The sequence below is a fragment of the Leucoraja erinacea genome, chromosome 12 (assembly GCF_028641065.1).
Source record: "Leucoraja erinacea ecotype New England chromosome 12, Leri_hhj_1, whole genome shotgun sequence".
In the NCBI taxonomy this organism is placed as follows: Eukaryota; Metazoa; Chordata; class Chondrichthyes; order Rajiformes; family Rajidae; genus Leucoraja; species Leucoraja erinaceus.
In genome coordinates this window covers 32,689,860-32,705,261 of record NC_073388.1, presented here as the reverse complement: position 1 = coordinate 32,705,261, position 15,402 = coordinate 32,689,860, and the positions used below count along the sequence as shown (strand labels likewise).

Sequence of the window (15,402 nt, the reverse complement as noted above, 5' to 3'; positions counted from 1 at the left end):
ACTTAGAGATAATATATATAACCATCTGGATAAACAGGGTCTGATTAGGAACAGTCAACATTGATTTGTGCCTGGAAGGTCATGTTTGACTAATCTTCTTGAATTTTTTGAAGAGGTTACTAGGGAAATTGATGAGGGTAAAGCAGTGGATGTTGTCTATATGGACTTCAGTAAGGCCTTTGACAAGGTTCCACATGGAAGGTTGGTTAAGAAGGTTCAATTGTTGGGTATTAATAGTGGAGTAGCAAGATGGATTCAACAGTGGCTGAATGGGAGATACCAGAGAGTAATGGTGGATAACTGTTTGTCAGGTTGGAGGCCGGTGATTAGTGGGGTGCCTCGGGGATCTGTGTTGGGTCCACTGTTGTTTGTCATATACATCAATGATCTGGATGATGGTGTGGTAAATTGGATTAGTAAGTATGCAGATTATACTAAAATAAGTGTTGTTGTGGATAATGAAGTAGATTTTCAAAGTCTACAGATCCAATCGGCTCCCTCAATGCTGGACACCTCGCTGCATCTGCACTGCTGGTCAACCTCTTTGCTCCCTCACTGCTCGACACCTCGCTGCACCCGCTCTGCTGGACAACCTCTCTGCTCCCTCACCGCTGGATACTCTCTCCACCTGCACCTGCACCGCTGGACACCTCTCTGCACCCTCACCATCATGCTCAAATACTCAACTCTGCAGATGACTGGTTTCTTCAACAACCACATCCCATCCTGCATCCAGGTCGTTAAACAGCTTGGACTTCTGCGTCGACCCCGTTTCATCCACAGAGGCTCTCGGCGCAGGCTTGTTTGCTTCAACCACGGACATTCCATTCCATCCATCTGCACACTACCATACCCTGCCCCCCCTCACCCGCGTCACCCCCCATCCCAGCTGACCGCACGCACTGTCAACTGATCTCTCCAGCCTGCCTCCATCCCTCCACCCTCTCATAATGCCAACTTTGCCCTCCTCAACACAAGGTCGCTCAACAACAAAGCCCTTGCCCTCCATGAACTAATCCTTGACAACACTCTGGACTTCCTTCTGCTCACTGAGACCTGGCAACAACCCAATGTCTTCTTCTTTCTCAATCAAACATCCCCACCTGGATTTAATTACATTTCCAAGCCCCGCCCCTCCCGCCATGGAGGTGGCCTCGCTGTTATTTTCTACCAGAACTTTCGTATCACTGAACTCACCTTCCCCCCAGTAGCATCATTTGAATTCCTCGCCTTCAAAGCCCTTTCCTCCATGACAGTCATCCTCATTTACCAGCCACCTAAACCAAACCCCTCCTTCCTATCTAGACTTCTCAGAACTCCTCACACTTGCCTCATCCCTCTCCCCACGTCTGCTGCTACTTGGTGACTTAAATATTCACATGGACTCCCCCACTTGCAAGCTCGCATCTGAATTCGCCTTTTTACTTGACAACTTCTCTCTCACTCAGCACGTCACCTTTCCCACCCATGACAAAGGTCACATCCTTGACCTGGTCTGCTCCACAAATCAACCGGTACTCAACCTCCATCCTTGCCTCTTCCCCCTCTCTGATCATAAGCTTATACGGTTCACCATCCCTTCTCCGACACCTCGCCCCCGCTTCCTCCGAGAAATCACCTTCCGTAATCTAAAATCCATTGATCCCCACCATCTCTCTGACCTGCTCTCCACCACTCTCCCCCTGGACTCAACCCCCATCTCACCTGATGATCTCACAAACCATCTCAACTCCACCTTGTCTACCTCCCTTAACACTATGGCCCCCCTCAAAACAAGAACCGTAACTTTCAACACATCTTCACCCTGGTACACACCTGCACTTCGTAAACTGAAACAGACTGGTCGCCGACTTGAACGACTCACAAAGAAATCATCTCTCACAGTCCACCTTGAAGCTTACAAACTCCACCTCACTGACTACAAAGATGCCCTCATTGCTGCAAAATCTGCCTACCTCTCCTCCATATTCACCGATCCCTGCCTAAACCACAGAACCCTCTTCTCCACAGTGGGCAACCTCCTCAAGCCTCGAGCCAACACTCTCCCTACCTCTACTCCGGATCTCTGCAACTCATTCCTCCACTTTTTCGCTGATAAAATCAGCACCATCTATCAATCTTTATCCCCTGTACCTGACTCCCCAGCATCTACTCCACCCCCTACCAAGGCCCCTCCTTTCAACATCTCCACTGACCTCCTTACCCCTCCTCCACACTGCTTCCTCTCCCAGTTTGACCTGGTCACCCCTATTGAAATCTCCAAACTCATCAGCTCTTCCAAACCCACTACCTGCTCCCTCGACCCTCTCCCCACTCCCCTGCTGAAGTCCTGCCTCCCCGTTCTCTGCCCCTACCTGACTAATATCTTCAACTCCTCATTGTCCCAAGGAATTGTCCCATCCACTTTCAAAACTGCTTCTGTTACACCAATCTTAAAGAAACCTGGTCTTGATCCCTCCTCTCTCATTAACTACCGCCCAATCTCAAACCTCCCCTTTCTTTCAAAAACCCTGGAGCGTATCGTTGCTTCGCAACTTCATTCCCACCTCCTTGCGTATAACCTACTTGAACCCCTCCAATCTGGCTTTCGCCCCTACATAGCACAGAGGCTGCTCTCCTCGGAGTCCTCAACGACCTCCTCACCTCTGCTGACACTGGTTCCCTCAACATCCTCATCCTCCTCGACCTGAGCGCAGCCTTCGATACAGTGAACCATAACATCCTGCTCACCAGACTCAGGGACCTCGGCATTGAAGGCTCTGTACTCAGCTGGCTCCGTTCCTGCCTTTCCAATGAATCCCACTTCATCTCTCTCCACAGCCGCGCCTCTGCTACAGCCACAGTCACTCAAGGCGTTCCCCAAGGCTCCGTACTCGGCCCCCTCCTCTTCATCATCTACATCCTCCCCCTCCGATACTCCGCCACTTCAACCTGGACTTCCACTGTTACGCTGATGACACCCAGATCTACCTCGGCACCAAATCCCCCCACAACCCCCTCCCCTCCCCTATCAACTCCTGTTTGTCAGCTATAAAAACCTGGATGCAACATAATTTCCTCAAACTCAACAGCGATAAGACAGAATTCCTCCTCATAGGCTCCAAAGACACACTCAGCAAAATCAATAACCCCACTTTCACCATCGACGGCACCACTGTCTCCCCATCTCCCCAGGCCCGCAACCTTGGCGTGATCTTTGATTCCACCCTCTCCCTTGAGCCTCACATCCGCCATGTCATTAAAACCTCCTTCTTTCTTCTCCGCAACATCGCCAAACTCAGACCCTCTCTCACACCTCCCGCTGCTGAAAGACTCATCCATGCCTTCATCTCCTCCCAACTGGACTACTACAACTCACTTCTCCTTGGCATCAGCTCCACCTACATCAACCGACTCCAACTGGTCCAGAACGCAGCCGCCCGACTCATCACCCACACCAAATCCTGGCATCACATCACTCCAGTCCTCAAACAACTTCACTGGCTTCCCATCTCCCACCGGATCAACTACAAAATCCTGATCCTCACCTACAAAGCCCTCCACCATCTGGCCCCCCCCCCCCCCCCCCCCCCCCCCCCCCCCCCCCCATATCTCACAGACCTCCTCTCCCCCTACCAACCCTCACGGTCCCTCAGATCCACATCAGCCAGTCTCCTCTCCATCCACAAGTCCAACCTCCGCAGTTTTGGGGACAGAGCCTTCTCCAGGGCAGCTCCCAGGCTCTGGAACTCCCTCCCCCAACTGATCCACAATTCCGTGTCCCTCACCATCTTCCAGTCCGGCCTCAAGACCCATCTCTTCACCTCTGCCTATCCTTAGCCCCACGACCCCCTCCCTTTTCATCTGTGCATTAATTGCCTCATATTGTGTTTTGTATTGAATTCTGTCTTTACTTTGCGTACTAGTCATGTCTCTACTATTTATTTCATTCCCCTTACATGTTTTTCCAATACCTGCTAAATTTTTGTAAGGTGTCCTTGAGACTCTTGAAAGGCGCCCACAAATAAAATTTATTATTATTATTACTACAGAGAGATTTAAGCCATTTGGAAGAGTGGGCTGAAAGATGGCAGATGGAGTTTAATGCTGATAAGTGTGAGGTGCTACATCTTGGCAGGACAAATCAAAATAGGACGTACATGGTAAATGGTAGCGAATTGAGGAATGCAGTTGAACAGAGGGATCTAGGAATAACTGTGCATAGTTCCCTGAATGTGGAATCTCATGTAGATAGGGTGGTAAATAAGGCTTTTGGTGTGCTGGCCTTTATAAATCAGAGCATTGAGTATAGAAGTTGGGATGTAATGTTAAAATTGTACAAGGCATTGGTGAGGCCAATTCTGGAGTATGGTGTACAATTTTGGTCGTCAAATTATAGAAAAAATGGCAACAAAATAGAGAGAGTACAGAGGAGATTTACTAGAATGTTGTCTGGGTTTCAGCACCTAAATTACAGAGAAAGGTTGAACAAGTTAGGTCTTATTCTGTGGAATGCAGAAGGTTAAGGGGGACTTGATAGAGGTCTTTAAAATTATGAGAGGGATAGACAGAGATGACGTGGACAAGCTTTTTCCATTGAGAGTAGGGAAGATTCAAACAAGAGGACATGATTTGAGAATTAAGGGACAAAAGTTTAGGGGTAACAGGAGGGGGAACTTCTTTACTCAGAGTGTGGTAGCTGTGTGGAATGAGCTTCCAGTGGAAGTGGTGGAGGCAGGTTCGATTTTATTATTTAAAAATAAATTGGATAGGTATATGGACGGGAAAGGAATGGACGGTTATGGTCTGAGTGCAGGTAGATGGGACTAGGTGAGAGTAAGTGTTCGGCACGGACTAGAAGGGTCGAGATGGCCTGTTTCCTGGGCTGTCAGGACTTTCATATGAAGAAAGACTGGATAGACTCGGCTTGTACTCGCTAGAATTTAGAAGATTGAGGCGGGATCTTATAGAAACTTACAAAATTCTTAAGGGGTTGGACAGGCTAGATGCAGGAAGATTGTTCCCGATGTTGGGGAAGTCCAGAACAAGGGGTCACAGTTTAAGGATAAGGGGGAAATCTTTTAGGACCTAGATGAGAAAAACATTTTACACACAGAGAGTGGTGAATCTCTGGACCCCAAGTACAGAGCTGTGAACATACCCCAGTCCATCACACAAACCATCCTCCCAGCTCCGGAATTTTGGATTCCTTGGGCCACCAAATTCAAGTGCCAGGATTCCAAGATCTGGCCCAATTTCTGATGACACGATAAGTGATTATTTAACACTAGTGTGCGCATGAGCGATAAAATAACCCTTTGTGGGTGACTACAGGATAAACTAGAGGGTGACTACAGGTATCTACAATAGTAGACATTCACGCTTATGCTGCAACTAAAACAATGAGATAATCCATCCAATACACTACACAGCATGATCGCGTCCAGTTACAACCATCTTTCCCCAAAAAAATCCATGTCAGCTAACAAAGTTGTTTCCTTATCAATATACTATGCTGCATTTGTGAAGAGAGAAAAAAAAGTTAATGATGCAGGTAAAGCGATAACTGACAAAGACATTAGCTGTTTTTCTTTCCACAATTGCAACCCGACTTGCTGAGGACTTACCCAACAGCCGCAGTATTCGGTTTCTCTCTTAAAGGTACATTACACATGCTTCCAATTCCATTTTGTTTTTTAGATATTCTTAATTATTCAACTGTTTTCAGATAATTGTTGTTGATTTATTTGGAAAAGTTGAAATATATAAGATTCTCAATGTGATCAAATAGGAAAATAGCTATGAGGAGGTTTTTGCCTAACTGGGGAAGAGGTGATGACAAGGGCCAAAATATCAGGATAATTATCTTTCACCTAAGATCAAGGCAAGGAAGAATTTAATTTTGGAGAGCTACAGTGCCCTCCATAATGTTTGGGACAAAGACCCATTATTTATTTATTTGCCTCTGTAATGTTGAGATTTGTAATGGAAATAAAACACATATGGCTAAAGTGTGCATTGTCAGGTTTTATTAAAAGGTATTTTATACATTCACCATGTAGAAACTACATCTGTGTTTATACATAGTCCACCCATTTCAGGGCACCATAATGTTTGCGACACATGGCTTCACGGGTGTTTATAATTGCTGAGGTCCGTTTAAATGCCTCCTTAATGCGGGTATGAGAGCTCTCAGTACATAGTCTTTCCTCCAGTCTTTCCATCACCTTTGGAAACATGTATTGCTGTTTATCAACACGAGGACTAAAGTTGTGTCAATGAAAGTCAAATGGGCTTCATGGAAGGAAGCAGAGGGTGGTGGTGGAAAGTTGTTTTCTGGATTGGAGGCCTGTGACTAGTTATGTGCATCAGGGATTGGTGTTTGTGATTTATATCAATGATTTGGATGCAAATTTACAAGGCATGATTAGTAAATTTGCAGATGACATTAAGGTAGGTGGTATCATAGACAATAAAGATGGTCATCAAAATTTACAGCTGGATTTTGAACAGCTGAGCATGTATGAGGTGTTGAATTTTTTCAATCTAAGCAGCAGCAACAAAGCCATGATTGATAAAATATGACATGACATACAAAAAAAACATATGCATGACCACCTCTGAACATTTTTCACATGAAAAACATATCTCTTGTTCTGCTTTTTCAAATCTATCAAAGCTCTTCAATCTAATATGCAAAACCTATTAACATTAACCATTTGAAATCATTTGAAAATAATTTCAAATGGTTAATGTTAATAGGTGACCCCTCAGACTTTCTGCTCCTTTCAATAGGATCATGAATAATCTGATCTGTAAAGTTAATTCATTTTTGTTCCCCAGTACCTTAACTGTAATAATAACTCAGCATCCTCAGCTCCCTGGAATAAAGAATTCCAATGATTCAATCTCCTCAGAAGACATTCTCCATGTCCCAGTTCAGTGAAAGATAATTTTCACTGTTTCCTGTTGCTGTGATCTATCAAATTTCCCCACCCAGAAAAACTTCATTTCATTTGCTTTGTTGTCAACTGAGAAGTTTCACAATTTTATGGGTTTTTGTCTATAGGCATCCCACAATGTCCATTCTTTGAACCCATTTAATCCAGCACAAGATTCAGGACTAGTCCGCTGATAGCACTCTGCCTATAAGATTGGGGCTTCTGCATTGGCATACGTTTTTCAAAGCTGAGTAACATTTGGACTAAGAAATGCTGGGCAAATTCCCATCCAATAAACTCAGATTTACTTACAAAAATTATCAAAATGCTTCTCCCATTACAAACCAGTAGGTTCATATGGTTTAAACTAACATATATATTTCTGTTAATGACACGAGGATTTACCTAAAGAATAATAAGGAGTATTAAACAGCAATGAAGGGGATTCTGAAGATAGTTATTTATAAGATACATTTAAAATACAGGTTTGAGTCACTTTTCAATCACGGATATAATAAACAACAATCACAGGCAGTAAATGACACCTCTCAACGTTATCATAATCTTAATACATACCTCTCTTTTAATATAATTTGCTTGTTTACAAAGACCAAATACTTCACAATCACAAAGAGAAATGATCAGTCAAATTCATCTGTTTAAGAAAGAACTGCAGATGCTGGAAAAATCGAAGGTAGACAAAAATGCTGTAGAAACTCAGATGGGTAAGGCAGCATCTATGGGGAGAAGGAATAGGCAACGTGTTGTGTCGAGTCCCTTCTTTAGGCGGGGGAGGGGCGGTAAAAGGAAAGGAAGATGTGGAGACAGTAGGCTTGTGGGAGAGCTGGGAAGGGGGAGGGGAAGGACTGTCTGTCAATGTTCATACCTCTGGAGTGTAAACTACCCAAGCGAAATATGAGGTGCTGTTCCTCCAATTTGCGCTGGGCCTCACTCTGGCAATGGAGGAGGCCTAGGACAGAAAGGTCGGATTCGGAATGGGAGGGGGAGTTGAAGTGCCGAGCCGCCGGGAGATCAAGTTGGTTAGTGCGAACTGAGCGGAGGTGTTGGGCGAAGCGATCGCCAAGCCTGCGCTTGGTCAGGCCGATGTTGAGAAGTTGATACCTGGAACAGTGGATGCAGTAGATGAGGTTGGAGGAGGTGCAGGTGAACCTCTGCCTTACCTGGAAAGACTGCTTGGATCCTTTGATAAGAGTCGAGGAGGGAGGTAAAGCGACAAGTATAGCATTTCCTGCAGTTGCCAGGGGAGGGGATGGTTTGGGTGGGAAGGGACGAATTTATCTAATTGTCATCTAATCTAATTCATCTAATCCATCTAATTCATCTAATTCATTAGTTTTTAAAAATTCTGAGTAATTGAATAAATCACAACCCGTATTTAGCGATAAGCCTATGGTATACTTTTTCAAAAAAATAAACTAATCAGCAGTACTCACCGAGACTTTGCTCCCAGTTATCTGAATGCAGTGGTTAATGCAGTATAAATTAATATTGTTGGTAGAGGCAAAAGAAAATTAACAAAACAGCAGCATTATTAGTGAGCACAGATTGTCATTGTTTAACCACAATGCAGTTTAGATACAACATTAGTAATATATTTCAGCCCCAAACAAAAAGACTTCCATGTTGAATAGCTTTATAAAATAAAACATAATCTTAAGTTTTCTATTTGCATTTTCAGCAGGTTTCACAGTAAAATGTCACCAATGTTCAAACCTTCACAAGGCAAACAGATGGTTTTAATTTTTCATTACAGCTAAAAAAGGCTATATAGAACCAAAATATTGAAAACAAATTACATATTCTCATCTCATATGTATACTTCAAGGTAATTTTCATTTAACCAGATCAATTGTCAATATATGAGTGATGTAATCACTACCAGTTTCTTTTTAGCAATGTGTGTGTTTATCATGCAACAAATCTAAAACACAGTTTATTAGAATGGCCCAAACGATGAATTAGGAAATGTTGAACAGTAAATGTAGAGCATTAACCTGAATGGACAAAATCTCAGAATTTTAGTAGTTTCCTCATCCATTGTAGTGGGGGGAAGGATTGACAAATTGGGAGTATAAAGATGGAGTGCAAGGGGAAGTGAGTACAGGAAAAGTTACAAATTAATGGGAAGGAAATCCCGAATTAATGGGAAGGAAAGTTCGAGAAGGGGTAAAAGAATAAGGTCAGGGCCAAATGCGAGTTGGGTGAGAGGGGAGGTGAATACCGAGGTCAAAGTGTTGTATATGAATGCGAGAATTATAAGAAATAAAGTGGACGAGCTTGAGGCTCAGTTAGAAATTGGCAAGTATGATGTTGTGGGAATTACAGAGACATGGCTGCAAGAGGGCCTTGGCTGGGAACTAAATATTCAAGGGTATACCTCCTATCAAAAAGACAGACAAGTGGGCAGAGGGGGTGGGGTAGCTCTGTTGGTGTGGAATGAAATTCAATCCTTTGCAAGGGGTTACATTGAAACAGGAGATGTGGAGTCAGTATGGATAGAACTAAGGAATTGTAAGGGTAAAAAAACCCTAATGGGACTTATCTACAGGCCCCCAAACAGTAGTCTGGATATCGGGAGCAAGTTGAATCAGGAGTTAAAATTGGCATGTAGTAAAGGTTGCTACGGTTGTTAAGGGAGATTTCAACATGCAGGTAGACTGGGAAAATCAGGTTGGTACTGGACCCCAAGAAAGGGAGTTTGTGGAGTGCCTCCATGATGTATTTTTAGAGCAGCTTGTATTGGAACCTACCAGGAAGAATACAATTCTGGATTTAGTGTTATGTAATGAACCGCATTTGAAAAAGGAACTTGAGGTTAAGGAGCCATTCGGAGGTAGTGACCATAATATGGTAAAGTTTAATCTACAATTGGAGAGGGAGAAGGGTAAAGCGGAGGTGACAGTGTTACAGTTGAATAAAGGGGACTGTGGAGTCATGAGGGAGGAGCTGGCCAAAGTTGACTGGAAAGATACCCGAGCAGGGATAACAGTGGAACAACAATGGCAGGTATTTCTGGGAATAATACAGAAGGTGCAGGATCAGTTCATTCCAAAGAGGAAGAAAGATTCCAAGGGGAGTAAGGGGCGACCGTGGCTGACAAGGGACGTCAGGGACAGTATAAAATAAAAGAGAAGTACAATGTAGCAAAGATGAGCAGGAAGCAAGAGGATTGGGTAATGTTTAAAGAGCAACAGAAGATTACTAAAAAGGCAATATGGGGAGAAAAGATGAGGTACGAAGGTAAACTAGCCAAGAATATGAAGGAGGATAGTAAAAGCTTCTTTAGGTATGTGAAGTGGAAAACATTAGTTAAGGCCAAAGTTGGACCCTTGAAGACTGAAAAAGGTGAATTTTATTATGGGGAACAGGGAAATTGCAAATGAGTTGGACAGGTACTTTGGATCTGTCTTCACAAAGGAGGACACACACAATCTTCCTGATATACTAGTGGCCAGAGGATCTGGGGTGATGGTGGATCTGAAGGGAATCCACATTAGGCAGGAAATGGTATTTGGTTGACTGATGGGACTGAAGGCTGATAAATCCGCAGGGCCTGATGATCTGCATTCCGGGGTACTTAAGGAAATGGCTCAAGAAATCGTGGACGCATTGGTGATAATTTTCCAATGTTCAATAGATTCAGATCAGTTCCTGTGGATTGGAGGGTAGCTAATGTTATCCCACTTTTTTAAAAAGGCAGGAGAGAAAAAACGGAATTATAGACCAGTTAGCCTGACATCGGTGGTGGGGAAGATGCCAGCAGCACATTTGCATAGCAGTAACAGGATTGGTCCGAGTCAGCATGGATTTACGAAGGGGAATCATGCTTGACTAATCTTCTGGAATTTTTTGAGGATGTAACTAGGAAAATGGACAAGAGAGATCCAGTGGATGTAGTGTACCTGGACTTTCAGAAAACATTTGATAAGGTCCCACATAGGAGATTAGTGGGCAAAATTAGGGCACATGGTATTGGGGGTAGGGTGCTGAAATGGATAGAAAATTGGTTGGCAGACAGGAAACAAAGAGTAGGGATTAACAGATCCCTTTCAGAATGGCAGGCAGTGACTAGTGAGGTACCGCAATTTTGTGCTGGGACTGCAGCTATTTACATTATACATCAAATGATTTAGATGAAGGGATTCAAAGTAACATTAGCAAATTTGCAGATGACACAAAGCTGGGTCGCAGTGTGAACTGTGAGGAGGATGCTATGAGATGGCAGGGTGAGTTGGACAGGTTGGATGAGTGGGCAGATGCATGGCAGATGCAGTTTAATGTGGATAAATGTGAGAGGTATCCACTTTGGTAGCAAAAACAGGAAGGCAGATTATTATCTAAATGGTGTCAAGTTGGGGAAAAGGGGAAGTACAACGTGATCTGGTGGTCCTTGTTCATCAGTCAATGAAAGTAAGTACGCAGGTACAGCAGGCAGTGAAGAAAGCGAACGGCATGTTGGCCTTCATAACAAGAGGAGTTGAGTATAAGAGCAAAGAGGTCCTTCTGCAGTTGTACAGGGCCCTTCTGAGACTACACCGTGAGTATTGTGTGCAGTTTTGGTCCCCTAATTTGAAGAAGGACATTCTTGCTATTGAAGGGAGTGCAGCGTAGGTTCACAAGGTTAATTCCTGGGATGGCAGGACTGTCATATGCTGAGAGAATGGAGCAGCTGGGCTTGTAAACTCTGGAGTTTAGAAGGATGAGAGGGAATCTTAGTGAAACATATAAGATTATTAAGGGTTTGGACACGCTAGAGGCAGGAAACATGTTCCCGATGTTGGGGGAGTCCGGAACCAGGGGCCACAGTTTAAGAATAAGGGGTAAGCCATTTAGAACGGAGACGAGGAAACACTTTTTCTCACAGAGTTGTGAGTCTGTGGAATTCTCTGCCTCAAAGGGCGGTGGAGGTCGGTTCTCTGGATACTTTCATGAGAGAGCTAGAGAGTGCTCTTAAACATAGCGGAGTCAAGGGATATGGGGAGAATTGGGGATGATCAGCCATGATCACATCGCTCGAAGGGCCGAATGATGTTTGCTTTTGTGTTTGCAATATACTTCGCTGGATGTTTGTTTTTAAGATATGGTTGCAAACATTGTAATTTAACTGTGGTTTATTTGCAGATTTACATCACAAGTTAACTGTTTCTGTTTGTCCTTTTTTGGTCAAAAAGAATTAGTGGCAAACAAATTAACTTAGATTGTTTCCATAATGAAGTTTACTTTATGAATGTTTTAAATGTGATATAGCAACATAGAAACATAGAAATTAGGTGCAGGGGTAGGCCATTCGGCCCTTCGAGCCTGCACCGCCATTCAATATGATCATGGCTGATCATCCAACTCGGTATCCCGTATCTGCCTTCTCTCCATACCCTCTGATCTCCTTAGCCACAAGGGCCACATCTAACTCCCTCTTAAATATAGCCAATGAACTGGCCTCAACTACCCTCTGTGGCAGAGTTCCAGAGATTCACCACTCTCTGTGTGAAAAAAGTTTTTCTCATCTCGGTTTTAAAAGATTTCCCCCTTATCCTTTAGCTGTGACCCCTTGTCCTGGACTTCCCCAACATCGGGAACAATCTTCCTGCATCTAGCCTGTCCAACCCCTTAAGAATTTTGTAAGTTTCTATAAGATCCCCTCTCAATCTCCTAAATTCTAGAGAGTATAAACCAAGTCTATCCAGTCTTTCTTCATAAGACAGTCCTGACATCCCAGAAATCAGTCTGGTGAACTTTCTCTGCACTCCCTCTATGGCAAAAATGTCCTTGCTCAGATTTGGAGACCAAAACTGTACGCAATACTCCAGGTGTGGTCTCACCAAGACCCTGTACAACTGCAGTAGAACCTCCCTGCTCCTATACTCAAATCCTTTTGCTATGAAAGCTAACATACCATTCGCTTTCTTCACTGCCTGCTGCACCTGCATGCCTACTTTCAATGACTGGTGTACCATGACACCCAGGTCTCGCTGCATCTCCCCTTTTCCTAATCGGCCACCATTTAGATAATAGTCTGCTTTCCTGTTTTTGCCACCAAAATGGATAACCTCACATTTATCAACATTATACTGCATCTGCCAAACATTTGCCCACTCACCCAGCCTATCCAAGTCACCTTGCAGTCTCCTAGCATCCTCCTCACAGCTAACACTGCCCCCAGCTTAGTGTCATCCGCAAACTTGGAGATATTGCCTTCAATTCCCTCATCCAGATCATTAATATATATTGTAAATAGCTGGGGTCCCAGCACTGAGCCTTGCGGTACCCCACTAGTCACTGCCCGCCATTGTGAAAAGGACCCGTTTACTCCTACTCTTTGCTTCCTGTTTACCAGCCAGTTCTCTATCCACATCAATACTGAACCCCCAATGCCCTGTGCTTTAAGTTTGTATACTAATCTCTTATGTGGGACCTTGTCGAAAGCCTTCTGGAAGTCCAGATACACCACATCCACTGGTTCTCCCCTGTCCACGCTACTAGTTACATCCTCAAAAAATTCCATAAGATTCGTCAGACATGATTTACCTTTCGTAAATCCATGCTGACTTTGTCCAATGATTTCACCACTTTCCAAATGTGCTGCTATCCCATCTTTAATAACTGACTCTAGCAGTTTCCCCACTACCGATGTTAGATTAACTGGTCTGTAATTCCCCGTTTTCTCTCTCCCTCCCTTGACTATGTAAGTCAAAAATACTTTGAGCTAGTGAATAGGAAACTGGAGAGAATCTGAAATGTTTATCAAACCTGGTTGAATTTGAAATAACATTGGCGTGTTGGATTGGATTAACAGCTAGCCTGCAATTCTTTGGAGAATCATCAGTCAGTTGTACTGCATGTGTCATTCCGTTCTGCGTCTCCATATCCATGCATAGTCATGTTGAATAATGGAATTTTGACCACTCAACAAATGTATTTAAATATTGACCTTAATTTAATTTCAATATATATGTCATTAATTACGTTTTTTAATGGTTTAATGTTGAATCTGTATCTTTAATTTTTGTTTCAGTCATTTCAATCAATTTCAGATCACTTCATGATTTGTCACTGACCTGAATGTCATGGCCCACTCTACAGGGAACCCATAGAACAAGGCCAAAGTTATGGGAAGCCACATGGCCACAGATTTAAGGATCCATTGCGAGAGGAGACCACAGGAAGTAGGTCACATTGAGCATCATTTGGCACATTGCTTTGTGATATAATGTATCCAGAATGCTTTGATCCATGAAGCCCTAATTCCACAGAAAGCAGAATGACTTTAACTTTAACACCAGGAACTGGATATGCCACTGTTTTCATCGATATGAGAGATTACTTATGGTGTCTTTATTATACGTCCTTGGAAGGCTTAGGACGTTCGGCATATTCCCAACAATTCTCACCAAATTCTACAGTTGTGCCGTAGAAAGCATTTTATCAGGAAGCATCACAGTATGGTGTGGGAACAGCTCCATCCAAGACTGCAAGAAATTGCAGTGGATGCAGCCCAGACCATCACACAAACCAACCTCCTTCCATTGATTCCATTTAAACCTCACGCTGCCCCCAGCAAAGCCACTAGCATAATCAAGGGTGAATCTCACCCTGGTTACTCCCTCTTCTTCCCTCTCTCATCAGGCAAGAAGTGTGAAAACATATGCCTCCAGATTCTGGGACAGCTTCTTCCCAGCAGTTATCAGGCAACTATTACCTGACCTATAATCTACCTCATTGGAGACCACCAGACCGTGATCAGACTTTACTGGACTTAAACGTTACTCCCTTTACCATGTTTCAGAAATACAGTGGATAGCTCAATTGTAATCATGTATTGTCTTTCCACTAACTGGTTAGCACACAACAAAAGCATTTCACTGTACCTCGGAACATGTGGCAATAAAATAAACGTAACTAACTATAACACAAGCCAGAAAAAGAAAACCAATGGTTCAAAAGTTTAACTCAGTACAAATCATGAGAAGGGATCAAAAGCAAAACAGATATGAGCAATTCCTAGAATGGCCTCTGGGAGAAAAAGAAAGGCCCGGTCTTTTTTTTGGCTGGCTTCTAAAGGCTTGAGCTAAAGGCTAGCAAAAAAGATTAATCCTTTATGACTAATTGACCAATATCGGGTTAGATAAAGAACTGGTTAAATGTAGCATTAGTAATTTTATCTCACCTTATTTGGGATGAACTAAGAAATATATTTTCTATTATTTCCTTCTTATTACAGAATTAATGGTAAAAAGGCTGAAAATCCATTGGGCATAATCATCATGATATGGATGGCTAACTGAAAGTCAACGTGCTATCAATCCGAATGATTTCACACACAATGGAAGGTGGGTACAGCTATTACATTCGAGATCACATTAGTTAAACTGCAATTGTGAAGGAACAGACTGAGTGGTAACTTATTATTTTCCAGCTATATCATTGCCACAATCAGAGAGATTATATTTAGAATACATTTGTA

At 43.3% G+C, this 15,402-nt stretch overlaps 1 protein-coding gene across 3 annotated transcripts in view; it reads right to left on the bottom strand.

Annotated features, from left to right (window-relative positions):
- Window positions 1-15,402, bottom strand: part of diaph2 (diaphanous-related formin 2) — a 567,387-nt gene that overhangs the window by 546,308 nt on the left and 5,677 nt on the right. The window contains exon 1 of one of the 3 annotated variants that reach the window (XM_055643897.1): window positions 8,375-8,394. The exons of the other annotated variants lie outside the window; for them this stretch is intronic. The gene's annotated coding sequence lies outside the window, so the exon portion shown is untranslated. Of the gene's footprint in view, window positions 1-8,374; window positions 8,395-15,402 lie in introns of those variants that run through there. 3 annotated transcript variants of the gene reach the window in all.